Raw genomic sequence first — 12,784 nt, forward strand, 5'->3', positions numbered from 1 at the left:
GGTGTGTCACTGGGAAGACGTTCAATAACCAGCAGAAGTGACTTGTTGTGACGCAGTGCGGCAACCTCAGCAACCCGATAAGGAGTTGTCTGTACGACCCAGACAGTCTAGACAGCTTCGGGTTGTCGCTGTACTTCCTCGCTTCCCCATGGTTGACAGTTCACAGACTGTGCAGCAGTACCATGATCTTGTGTCCGGCTCCGTCAGACGACTAGCTTTTAAGAGCTCCCACAAGTCGTCGCTGTCTGGAGATTCTCAGATGGACTATGGATCTGACCAAGGAACTGGGCCTCCTGGTCAATTTTGAGGAGTCCCAGCTCGTCCCATCCCAGACCATTGTCTACCTGGGTATGGATCTTCAGAGTCGAGCTTTTCGGGCTTTTCCGTCGGCCCCAAGGATCTACTAAGCCCTAGAATGCATCCAGAGCATGCTGAGAAGGAACCGATGCTCAGTCAGGTAGTGGATGAGTCTAACAGGGACACTTTCATCGCTGGCCCTGTTCATCGAGTTAGGGAGACGCCACCTCCTCCCCCTTCAGTATCATCTAGCGGCTCACTGGATAAAGGACATGACGCTAGAGACGGTCTCAGTTCCTGTTTCCGAAGAGAGGAGGTCTACTCTCACGTGGTGAAAGAACAGCTTTCTTCTCAAGGAAGTCTACCTTTGGCTGTTCAGAAACCCGACCGCCGTCTCTTCTCTGACGCATCAGACACGGGCTGGGGTGCGACTTTGGACGGACAGGAATGCTCGGGAACATGGAATCAGGAGCTAAGGACACTTCACATCTATTGCAAGGAGCTGTTGGCGGTTCATCTGGCCTTGATAAACTTCAAGTCCCTCCAGCTTAACAAGGTGGTGGAGGTGGACTCTGACAACACCACAGCCTTGGCTTACATCTCCAAGCAGGGAGGGACTCATTCGTGGAAGTTGTTCTAGATCGCAAGGGACCTCCTCATCTGGTCAAAAGATCGAAAGCTCACGCTAGTAACGAGGTTCATTCAGGGCGATATGAATGTCATGGCAGATCGCCTTAGCCGGAAGGGTCAGGTCATCCCCACAGAGTGGACCCTTCACAAGAATGTTTGCAGCAGACTTTGGGCCCTGTGGGGTCAGCCAACCATAGATCTGTTCGCTACCTCGATAACCTAGAGGCTCCCGTTGTATTGTTCTCCGATTCCAGACCCAGCAGCAGTTCACGTGGATGCTTTTCTGCTGGATTGGTCCCATCTCGACCTGTATGCATTCCCGCCGTTCAAGATTGTCAACAGGGTACTTCAGAAGTTCGCCTCTCGCAAAGGGACACAGCTGACGTTGGTTGGCTCCGCTCTGGCCCGCGAGAGAGTGGTTCATAGAGGTACTGCAATGGCTGGTCGACATTCCCAGGACTCTTCCTCTAGGAGTGGACCTTCTACGTCTACCTCACGTAAAGAAGGTACACCCAAACCTCCACGCTCTTCGTCTGACTGCCTTCACACTTTCGAAAGACTCTCAAGGGCTAGGGGCTTTTCGAAGGAGGCAGCCAGAGCGATTGCCAGAGCAAGGAGGACATCCACTCTCAGAGTCTATCAGTCTAAAGGGGAAGTCTTCCGAAGCTGGTACAAGGCCAATGCAGTTTCCTCAACCAGTACCACTGTAACCCAGATTGCTGACTTCCTGTTACATCTAAGGAACGTAAGATCCCTTTCAGCTCCTACGATTAAGGGTTACAGAAGTATGTTGGCAGCGGTTTTCCGCCACACAGGCTTGGATCTTTCCACCAACAAAGATCTACAGGACCTCCTTAGGTCTTTTGAGACCTCAAAGGAACGTCGGTTGTCCACTCCAGGCTGGAATCTAGACGTGGTCCTAAGGTTCCTTATGTCATCAAGATTTGAACCTCTCCAATCAGCCTCTTTTAAGGACCTCACATTAAAAACTCTTTTCCTCGTGTGCTTGACAACAGCTAAAAGAGTAAGTGAGATCCACGCCTTCAGCAGGAACATAGTTTTCACATCTGAAACGGCTACATGTTCCTTGCAGCTCGGTTTTTTGCTAAACGAGCTTCCTTCACGTCCTTGGCCTAAGTCGTTCGAGATCCCAAGCCTGTCCAACTTGGTGGGGGACGAACTGGAGAGAGTACTTTGCCCAGTTAGAGCTCTTAGGTACTATCTAAAAAGGTCATAACCTTTACGAGGACAATCAGAAGCCTTATGGTGTGATATCAAGAAGCCTTCTCTTCCAAGGTCTAAGAACTCAGTTTCTTACCTATTCAGGCTCCTGATTAGGGAAGCACATTCTCATCTGAAGGAAGAAGACCTTGCTTTGCTGAAGGTAAGGACACATGAAGTGAGAGCTGTGGCTACTTCAGTGGCCTTCAAACAGAACCGTTCTCTGCAGAGTGTTATGGATGCAACCTATTGGAGAAGCAAGTCAGTGTTCGCATCATTCTATCTCAAAGATGTCCAGTCTCTTTATGAGAACTGCTACACCCTGGGACCATTCGTAGCAACGAATGCAGTAGTAGGCGGGGGCTCAGCCACTACATTCCCATAATCCCATAACCCTTTTAACCTTTCTCTTGAATACTTTTTATGGGTTGTACGGTCGGCTAAGAAGCCTTCCACATCCTTGTTGATTTGGCGGGTGGTCAATTCTTTCTTGAGAAGCGCCGAGGTTAAAGGTTGTGATGAGGTCCTTTAGTATGGGTTGCAGCCCTTTATACTTCAGCACCTAAGAGTCGTTCAGCATCCTAAGAGGACCGCTACGCTCAGTAAGGAAGACGTACTTAATAAAGGCAGAGTAATGGTTCAAGTCGTCTTCCTTACCAGGTACTTATTTATTTTATGTTATTTTTGAATAACTAATAAAATAAAATACGGGATACTTAGCTTCTTTGTTAACATGTATGCTGGTCTCCACCCATCACCCTGGGTGTGAATCAGCTACATGATTATCGGGTAAGATTAATATTGAAAAATGTTATTTTCATTAGTAAAATAAATTTTTGAATATACTTACCCGATAATCATGATTTAATTGACCCACCCTTCCTCCCCATAGAGAACCAGTGGACCGAGGAAAAAATTGAGGTGGTGTTGACAAGAAGTACTGGAGTACCTGACCACAGATGGCGCTGTTGTGTTCACCCCCACCTGTATAGCGATCGCTGGCGTATCCCGACCGTAGATTTCTGTCGGCAACAGAGTTGACAGCTACATGATTATCGGGTAAGTATATTCAAAAATTTATTTTACTAATGAAAATAACATATTTCGGCGACAACTGAAACTAGCCATAAAACTTTTAGCAAGGTGCTACTAACCTCTGCTAGTTAGCCAGCACGTCACTTTTTTTTGGCTAGGAAGAGAACAGTTGTAGTCGATATCTTATGCTTTACTTAGTTTAGAAACCTATTAAAGAACCAACTGGCATAAAATTTTGAACTTTCCCTTTCTCTTGTATAAAAGAGTGTGTACATTCTTAAAGAATGTGGATTTCTCCATGCAGGGAAGGGCGCTGTTGTGGTACTTTCATGTCTTCCTTGGAGACGAACCTGCATGCACTTTGTCCTGCATGCAGAGGGCACACCTGTACGCAGGAGTCTCCATGTAACTTGTGTAAGGAGTGGCCTCCCTCCTAGTGGCAGTGATTTGGTAAACATAGGAAAAAGAGGCTAAGAGGGATTCTTCTCTTTCGGGTTCATCTTTGAAGTCGAGGAAACCTCCCCATCTTACTCCTGCGGCTCAATCCCATCACCCTGACTCTGCCCGATCGGTCTCCTCTGGGGATCAATCAGGTGAGAGTGTATGTATTTTGATGTTAAAACAATTTTGTGGTTCGGATGTTCCTGTTGCTTCCCGTAGAGAAACAACTTGGACTTTCTCTGCAGGGGAATCTTTATCCGCTGTCGCAGTACGTCAGCTGTGGCCCCCTTTAGGGAATGCCTTTTAGAGGTTCGCCGGGAAGGGACACGAGATGAGAGTGAGGCTTACTCACCCAGGATGTCAACCAATCCTTCCCCTAGACCCACCAGCTGTTGCGCAATGAAACAATCTCTTGTTTCCATAGCTGGAGTAACTTCAATGCCTTTCCCTCCTCATTCTGCTTTGGCTGACAACATCAGTGCAGTACTGTACGAATACTCTTTAGAGTATTCCTTTGAATACTCTTCGGAGGATTCCTTTGAATACTCTTCGGAGGATTCCTTTGAATACTCTTCGTAAGATTTCTTTGCAGACATTCCTCAAGGTGTAGGCCTAAATTCCCACTTGTAGGATAGATGCCTCTCACCTACTATTGTGGACCTGTCTTTCTGTTCCCGCGATGATCAGCCCACATCGGCAACGTGTCGATCGTCCTTCCTGTCCAAGGGAAAGAACTAAGCTTGTTTCTCCTGAGCACACTAGACATGTCACTCCTGAAGTGACTACATGTGTCACTCCTGCAAGCGATAGATGGCTCACTCCTGAACGAGCTAGACGCTTCTCCCCTGAATTTGCTAGACGCATTTCCTCTGAACACGCTAGACGCATTTCTCCTGAGCACGTTAGATACTTCTCAACTAAACACTCTCGATGCGTTGATCGAGACCAATCTGCAAAATCCTGTTCAAAACACACTACAATCCGGTCACCCATACGCGCTAGACACTCTACCTCTAAATGCACTAATCGTGCCCTAAATGAATGCTGTTTTGAACGTATTTGACACATTTTGCAAGAACATTCTTCACTGGAACCCTCTCCTTCTTCAAAAGGCACCTCTCATAGACCCTTGTCGACAGAAGCGAGTTATCCAAGTGCATCAAGTGTTCAACGGCTGTTGCATCTCCAGCTTCAGTGCTGAAAGCAACCAGACCAGTGGTTCCTCCAGAGTTCAACGCCAAATACGTAGAGCAGCATCTGATGCTCGTTAAGTTGTACACTAGGAGACATAATGAAGGAAAGATGCAGGATATGCCTCCTTGAGGAGATACCTGGCTGAGGACCCATAGTGGATCTCTCTCCAAGGGAGATCACCCTAGTGGATAACCACCGCCTCTCGCCAATTGAACTTGCGACTTCCTCTTGCTCCCTATCACCCAAGAGACAAATGAAAGATGACAGTGACCTACAACCTGCCCAGGTCATGAACACTTCCAAGGAACAAGAAAGGTTTCTTTTAGTCACCTCTTTCCCTTAGTGGCAGTCTCTTGCTGCAAAGAGAGCAAGGATTGAAAGACAGTCCCAAGTCATCTTGACCAACAGATCCAAGGATGCCCAAACAAGTTCAGGACTCCTAGTCTTTAGGATAGTTCAGCAAGAACATGGCAAATGTTCCTCGTCTGTCATTGTCATCCGTCAGGGTGATTGGGAGAGATATTTTTTTAGATGACTATCTCTGAGGGAGAAGAACCCGCATATGACTTGAAAGAATCTGAGGGTATTCTTCCTCAGCCAGCAGGATCAAAGCCTCTGGATACAGAAGAGGGTAAGTCTGATTCAACCTTCCTCCAAGTCCTTCACTGTATTCAGAAGATCAATGGTCTAGGCCTAGAAGAAGCCTTATCTTACCCTCTAAAGGGTAGGAAGGTGGCTATCAACTGTCTTTGTTGAGCATCTGGCAGTTCTAGACCTCATCTGAAGCTTCCTTGGTAAATCTTGGCTAAGGAAGCTTTGGACAAGGTGGATACACAAGTATATGGAGAGAAAGACTCCTAGAAGGGGGAGAGATCCTCCCACCTGTTTCCGGCAGCCTTTTCAAGGCAGCAGAAATACTACAGTACGTAGGAGGCTCTCCCTTCCTCTCTTCCTCTGGGTTCTGCTTTGGCCACTCTGACGCCAGGTGTCATGATAGAGTGGCTGGCAACATCATCTATCTCCTTCTCGGTGATGAAGGTGTTGAATAGGGAAGCCATGACTATGGTGATATTACAAGTAGCATTGTGGATTAACCACTGGGCAGAAACAGTTCGCTACCTAGCTGACACTGAAGTCTTGTCAGACCTAGACAAGAGACAAGTCTGAAAGACATTGTTCTGATGGGGCCAGAGCGATAGAATTCCTTATGCACAAAACTGCCAACCAGTGGGCCAATTGGGTATTGAAGCGACGTGATGTGACTTTCAAATTTCGCAAACGAATCGGTTGCTGGGAGGGATTGAGTGAACCTTTGTGATTCCTCCCTTAAGAGTCCTATCCTGTTTCCAGCATCAGAAGTAGAAGCGACAACTGAAAAGTGGAGGGATAGTCAAGATTCTTTGCTGCATCAAGCCATTTTCTTTCGGTAACCACAGGCTGCCTCCACCTTAGGTCAGGCTAGAGTAACATCTCAGCCACCACAGCCCCATAAGGCTCAGAGGGGCAACTCTCTACCTGAGGTGTTGATCCTTAAGAAGGCATCGAGCTAACCCTTTTCGGCCCGCCAAGGCCAAGGAAGGTGCTAGGGACAGGGGAAAAGTCAAGGATGATGACCCTGTTAAGGAGGGCTAGTCCTACTATACCACCAGAGTGAGGATACCTGTAGTCCAGTTTGAGGAGGTGGGGCAGAAAAGTGGACAGTGGATGTCCTTCGATCAGCACCAAATGTTTTCATTCGGTCGACTCGCACTGTTTGACAACTCATTACACACGTAGCCTACATTTACATATTGTAGAGTACAGTACATGTAATAATTTATGTATTGGGCCGTGGCTTGCTCCCCATGAGGGCAGGTGCTGCTGTGTTCCCATGACATTAGGTACTGCTTACCCCTCTTAATAGAGGTGGTGTCGAAAGGAATCTTTTCTTATAACTACGGATGACAAGCCCTCCTTGACCTCTTCCTGTACTGACAGTCGGAAGATGAAGAGGACAAATGGGGCTCCGAGCTATGAACCAGGAGGTAGAGGAGAAAAATGAATGCACATCTTTCTTTCTCTTAACAACCCTCCCTTCTGGATCTACAAGCAGAGGAATCGAAGTCTGAGAAATCCAGACGACAACACTTTCTAAAGGGAAAAACCTCTGTGGTTGGTCCAACAGGAACCACAACACTTGGCAACACAAGGCACAACGATCGGGGTAAAGCACATGGGAAGGGGATGCAGGAGTGACCGGGTTAGGGAGATGCAGGGAACCCCCTTCCCTTACCCAACACTGGAGGACCACGCCATGACCCCTAGGGAGAGGAACCACTGCAGACATCCCCGTAACATTGACATTGGGGACATACTGATATGCCCTTTACCACTGGCATCACTAGAGACACTGGCACTGGGGAGCCTTCCTGAAAGATCTCATGCATCTACCATAGTAAGGAGCCCAGGACCTACTTTCAGCATACGGTGATGATTTAGAACAATCGTACCCCTAGCAAGAGCACAGAGTATGTGGATTTACAGCCAGTTTAACAAAAATCACTGGATATAAAGACCATCCTCCCACACTTCCTGAAAAAAAAAAAAATTAAAATTTGGCTTGAGGGCACATCGGTAGATCAGTACGTGAAACGGCAAGACAGTAGTACATTGGATCCTCTGGATACGGCTCATTTTCCCTTTGCCTACACATGCACCAAGTAGTTTGGCCTATTCTTTACATATTCTCCTCTGTCTTCATGTACCTGACAACACTTAGATTACTAAAAAGTTCTTTGCTCAAAGGGATAACTATTGCACTGTAATTGTTCAGTGGCTACTTTCTTTTATGTTAAGGTAGAAAAGACTTTAGCTGTGGTAAGCAGCTCTTCTAGGAGAAGGACGCCTCAAAATCAAACCATTGCTCTCTGGTCTTGGCTAGTGCCATAACACCTGTATCATCTAATTTCTCTTCCTCTTGTTTTTTCAAAGATTTTATAGCTTATATATGGATATGAAAAATTTATTTTAATGTTGTTACTGTTCGTAAAATATTTTGTTTTAATTTTATATTAATTCTCTTGTTTATTTATTTATTTTCTTTCCTTACTTGGCTATTTTCCCTGTTGGAGCCCTTGGGCTTATAATATTTTGTTTTTCTGACTTGGGTTGTAGCTTAGCAAGTAATAATAATAATGATAATAATAATAATAATAATAATAATAATAATAATAATAATAATAATAATAATAATAATAATAATAATAATAATAATAATTATGAAGAGACTGACAGGTAAGGGGGTGGGGCTCCTCGCCTTCACTGTCACCTGTTGCTTAACTGCCCAATAAACAATGCAATGACCATCCAACTTTTGCACTGAAACATATTTCCTACATAAAGGATAATGGTTTGTATATGTGTAGGAACAAATACAAATTTATCCAAAAAAAATGTCCTAACTATTCAAACCTGAGTCCTTTAAGTTACACTTACCACTTTAAACGCCCATCAGGTTGTAGGTTAAGATCAAAGTGCCTGTCAGGTAGGTGGGGCATACTTGCCATCCAACAGTAACTGCCACCACTTCATTATTTGTTTTAACAGCTGGGACACAAAGGGTCGCACTGAGATATGGAAAGCGTTGGGATGATATCACGACGCGACCAGAGAACTTACTGAAGGTCGAGACCCAAGATAACATGAGGCCTGCCTCGAGATTGCCCTCAGGGCACGTATCCATCCGCATAGGCCTATCACCACAGAAAACGGAAGTAGGGTAATCTACACAAAACTCTGGTCGGTTGAGAGGAGGTTCCAGGTAACTCCTAAGAAAGTAGTTCTCGGTAAGTATGTTAGGAAAAATACAAATTACCAATAATGTGTGATATCTAGCTTTACTGGAAGCATACTCCTCTTGAAGGATTCAAGGAAAAATGTTACTTTTAAATTTTTATGATTTTTTTTAATCAGGTATCTCCCCCCATCCTTCCTGACAAGGGGAAGCATGCAATCCCATTTCTTATAAATGACCAAACATTTGGACATCATACCTTTACAGATATCGATTCATCCTTGACAGTCTACCAGTTCCTTGGTAGGGACATAGCTCAGATACTGCAACAACTTCATTCTCAGGCAGTTATTATTATTATTATTATTATTATTATTATTATTATTATTATTATTATTATTATTACTTGCTAAGCTACAACCCTAGTTGGAAAAGCATGATGCTATAAGCCCAAGGGCTCCAACAGGGAAAATAGCTCAGTGAGGAAAGGGAACAAGGAAAAATTAAATATTTTAAGAAGAGCAACAATATTAAAATAAATATCACTTTATAAACTATAAAAACTAACAAAACTAGAGGAAGAGAAATAATATATAAGATAGAATAGTTTGCCCGAGTGTACCCTCAAGCAAGAGAACTCTAACCCAAGACAGTGGAAGAATATGGTACAGAGGCTATGGCACTACCCAAGATTAGAAAACAGTGGTTTAATTTTGGAGTGTTCTTCTCCTGGAAGAGCTGCTTACCTTAGCTAAAGAGTCTCTTCTACCCTTACAAAGAGGAAAGTGGCCACTGAACATTTTAAATATTAAACTTAGCCGGTGAATATATATATAGCTTACGTCTCCGACGGTCGACAGATTCCAAAAACTCGCGAGCGATCGCCATGAAGGCTGCCGGGTGTGCCCACCAGCGCCGACTATCGGCCAGATACCGCATATACTTCTCCATAAGTTCAGTTCTTCTCTGTCGGTGGTAGTGACAGCATTGGTTCCGCTCGCGCTTAACCTCAAGTTTCTACTGATTGGTGAAGTACTTGTTCATGGTTATATGGCTTTCGCCGTGTTGGATTATTCTCAAACAATACGATCTTCAAAAGAAATTCTTTTGAAAGGAGAGAAATTTTTTTTTATTACCCTTTTTTTTTTTTTTTCTTTTTAATATCTCTGGATTTTCCATAGATAAAAGATGGCCGACCCTTCCCTCAGTGTACGAAAGTGTGTTAAAGGCTTTTAGTAATTATTTTATCACTTTATAAATTATTATTGATATTTATAGATTTACCTCTATATATTTTATATCTCACCCGCCTTTATTAGGCCTCTTCGATTCGCTTTCCATTTATACTAAACACTGAGATAAATTTTATATTTTTGTTTATAAGCGACCTATGCCTTTTCTTTGTAGGCGGTCCTGACTTGGAAAACGAAGTTAAACAACGTTGAGCCCTTTCAACTTTTATATTTGTTTAGATTGATGAGATGAATATTTTTAGAAAATATTTTAAGAAATTTATTCTTTGAATAGTCTTCGTGCTGTTTTCAAAGATGAACTAACGTTTGCTTTATTTATGCTACGCAGTTTGCACTCTATCGTTACGATAGAGAAAGAGAGAATCACGGTTTCACTTTGCAGAAAGAGTAAATCGGTTTTGACGTTTTGTTCATTCTTCTTACAAACTGAAGTTTTTTTAAACACTAATTTAACCCTGGATAGGTACGGTGGGTCGTTTGCGACCCCGAGCGTAAAAAAAAAACAGGTTTTTCTCACGTGACTCACCCCTGTGACTGAATTTGTGGGTGATCGACCTGCAGGAGGTGTCTCCCCTACACGCTCTAGTAGTGTCCAGATGTGCATTGCTGTAGCTGTACTCCTTCCCCGATTTCTGAGACGCGTCGGGGTCGTTCGCGTCCGAGTTTACCCTTCTGAGGTAGTTTGCATAATTATCAAAGTTATTACGTATTATGAAATTGTCGTAGAATGGTGCAACTTGTATAGGTTATCAGTTGTGGAAAGTCTTGGTGGATTGTTTGGCTACCTTGTGCATGTTTTTTTTTTTAGTTAAAATGTCGTTCATCACCACGAGGACCATTTTACCGCGAGTGCCCCTTTTTCATTTTTTTTCATTTTTTTGCCAAGTCATTTTTCCGTAAGATATTGCCAAATAGTGTCGTAAAACTTTTGCTTGTTTAGTGTTGGAAAGTGTGTCTAGATGATCTGGCTACCCATGCATGACTTTGTTTTTGTCAGATACGACGTAGTTATTGGTATATTGGGTATTTAACTGCGGTTACCAATTTCTGTTTTTTTTTCAATATTTGTAAAAATTACTACGTAGTAAGGAATTGCCGTATATTATTCATTTTTTTTTCATGTTTATGTGTTAGAAAGTGTGCCTTGATGGTTGGGCTAACACGTGCATGTCTTTTTTTTTATCTGAGATGTCGTATATTAGAATGTCGGGCATTTTACCGCGAGTGTCCCTTTTTAATTTTTTTTAATTTTTTTGCCAAGTCATTTTTCCGTAAGATATTGCGAAATAGTGTCGTAAAACTTTTGCTTTTTTAATGTTGGAAAGTGTGTCTAGATGATCTGGCTACCAATGCGTGATTTTGTTTTTGTCAGATACGACGTAGTTATTGGTATATTGGGTATTTAACTGCGGTTGCCAATTTCTGTTTTTTTTTCAATATTTGTAAAAATTTACTACGTAGTAAGGAATTGCCGTATATTATTGATTTTTTTTTCATGTTTATGTGTTAGAAAGTGTGCCTTGATGGTTGGGCTAACACGTGCATGTCTTTTTTTTTTATCTGAGATGCCGTATATTAGAATGTTGGGCATTTTTCCGCGAGTGCCCCTTTTTATTTGTTTTGCATTTTTTTGCTTAGTCATGTTACCGTAAGGAATTGGCAAGTAGTGTCGCAAAACTTATATTTTTATAGTGTTGGAAAGTGTTTCTAGATGATCTGGCTACCCATGCCTATTTTTTTTTTAGCCAGATATGGCATATATATAAGTATGTGTTCGATTTTCCTGTGATTGCCATTTTTTCGTTTTTTCCCATTTCTTTCAAAATTACTACGTACTAAGGAACTATCACAGAGTAATATTTCATTTATATGTTTATTTGTCGGAAAATATGCCTTGATGGTTTGCCTAGCACGTGGCTGAAATTTTTTTTTCTGAAATGCCGTATATTAGAATGGCCATTTTTCCACGAGTGCCCCTTTTTATTTGTTTTGCATTTTTTTGCTTAGTCATGTTACCGTAAGGAATTGGCAAGTAGTGTCGCAAAACTTATATTTTTATAGTGTTGGAAAGTGTTTCTAGATGATCTGGCTACCCATGCCTATCTTTTTTTTAGCCAGATATGGCGTATATATAGGTATGTGTTCGATTTTCCGGTGATTGCCATTTTTTCGTTTTTTCCCAATTCTTTCAAAATTACTACGTACTAAGGAACTATCACAGAGTAATGATTCCTTTAGATGTTTATTTGTCGGAAAATTTTGTTTACTTTTTTTTGATTGAATATCAAAAAAATTTTTTTAGCTAAAATATTGTTTTACATTTTTTTTTCGATTTTATTTCCCTTCAAAAAAAATTTTTTGGGTCAGAATTTTAATTTTATAGTCGTAAAATAATCGACAATTATCCAGCAACCCACCATACAATTTTTATGCATATCCAATAATAATTAGATTAGTAAATAACACCTTGAAATTGACATACCCTTCCTACATTTCAAGTGGCAGATTAGGGAGTCTGAGTCAGTGTGGTTGGCGGCCATTTTGTGGACATATCCGAAGCGTAAGCTGCCCTATCTATATATATTCTTGTTCCCTATAGAATTTGTGATATTTTGTTATATTTTTACCTGCATAAATATCATATTATATATTAAATATATGTATTTTTTTACGAAATTTCTAAGTACTCAAAAAATTACCTTTAGATATGGCCCCTGATATAAATGTAATTTACAAAATAATGAAGATTTTTTTACATATTTCTATTTTAGGATAACATATGTTTATTCCCTAAAAAAATTAGCCACTTCCTATTTCATTTGGGTACCCAAAAAAATTCATGAAATTTGGACAATTTTTTTTGGCCAAAAAAAGTTACCCTTTTTTTCTCATTTCAGATCTTCACCTCCATGGGTCTGACTTCATCCAAAATACATCAAGA

The 12,784-nt window shown here is 42.1% G+C and overlaps 1 long non-coding RNA gene across 2 annotated transcripts in view; it reads left to right on the forward strand.

Moving 5' to 3' along the window:
* The window catches only part of LOC137620343 (uncharacterized), a 76,727-nt gene that overhangs the window by 35,572 nt on the left and 28,371 nt on the right, over positions 1–12,784 (forward strand). Inside the window, exon 2 of one of the 2 annotated variants that reach the window (XR_011040048.1) lies at positions 8,404–8,642. The exons of the other annotated variant lie outside the window; for it this stretch is intronic. This is a non-coding gene — a long non-coding RNA (uncharacterized lncRNA). The remainder of the gene's footprint in view (positions 1–8,403; positions 8,643–12,784) is intronic. 2 annotated transcript variants of the gene reach the window in all.

Source organism: Palaemon carinicauda, chromosome 26, assembly GCF_036898095.1.
Source record: "Palaemon carinicauda isolate YSFRI2023 chromosome 26, ASM3689809v2, whole genome shotgun sequence".
In the NCBI taxonomy this organism is placed as follows: domain Eukaryota; kingdom Metazoa; phylum Arthropoda; class Malacostraca; order Decapoda; family Palaemonidae; genus Palaemon; species Palaemon carinicauda.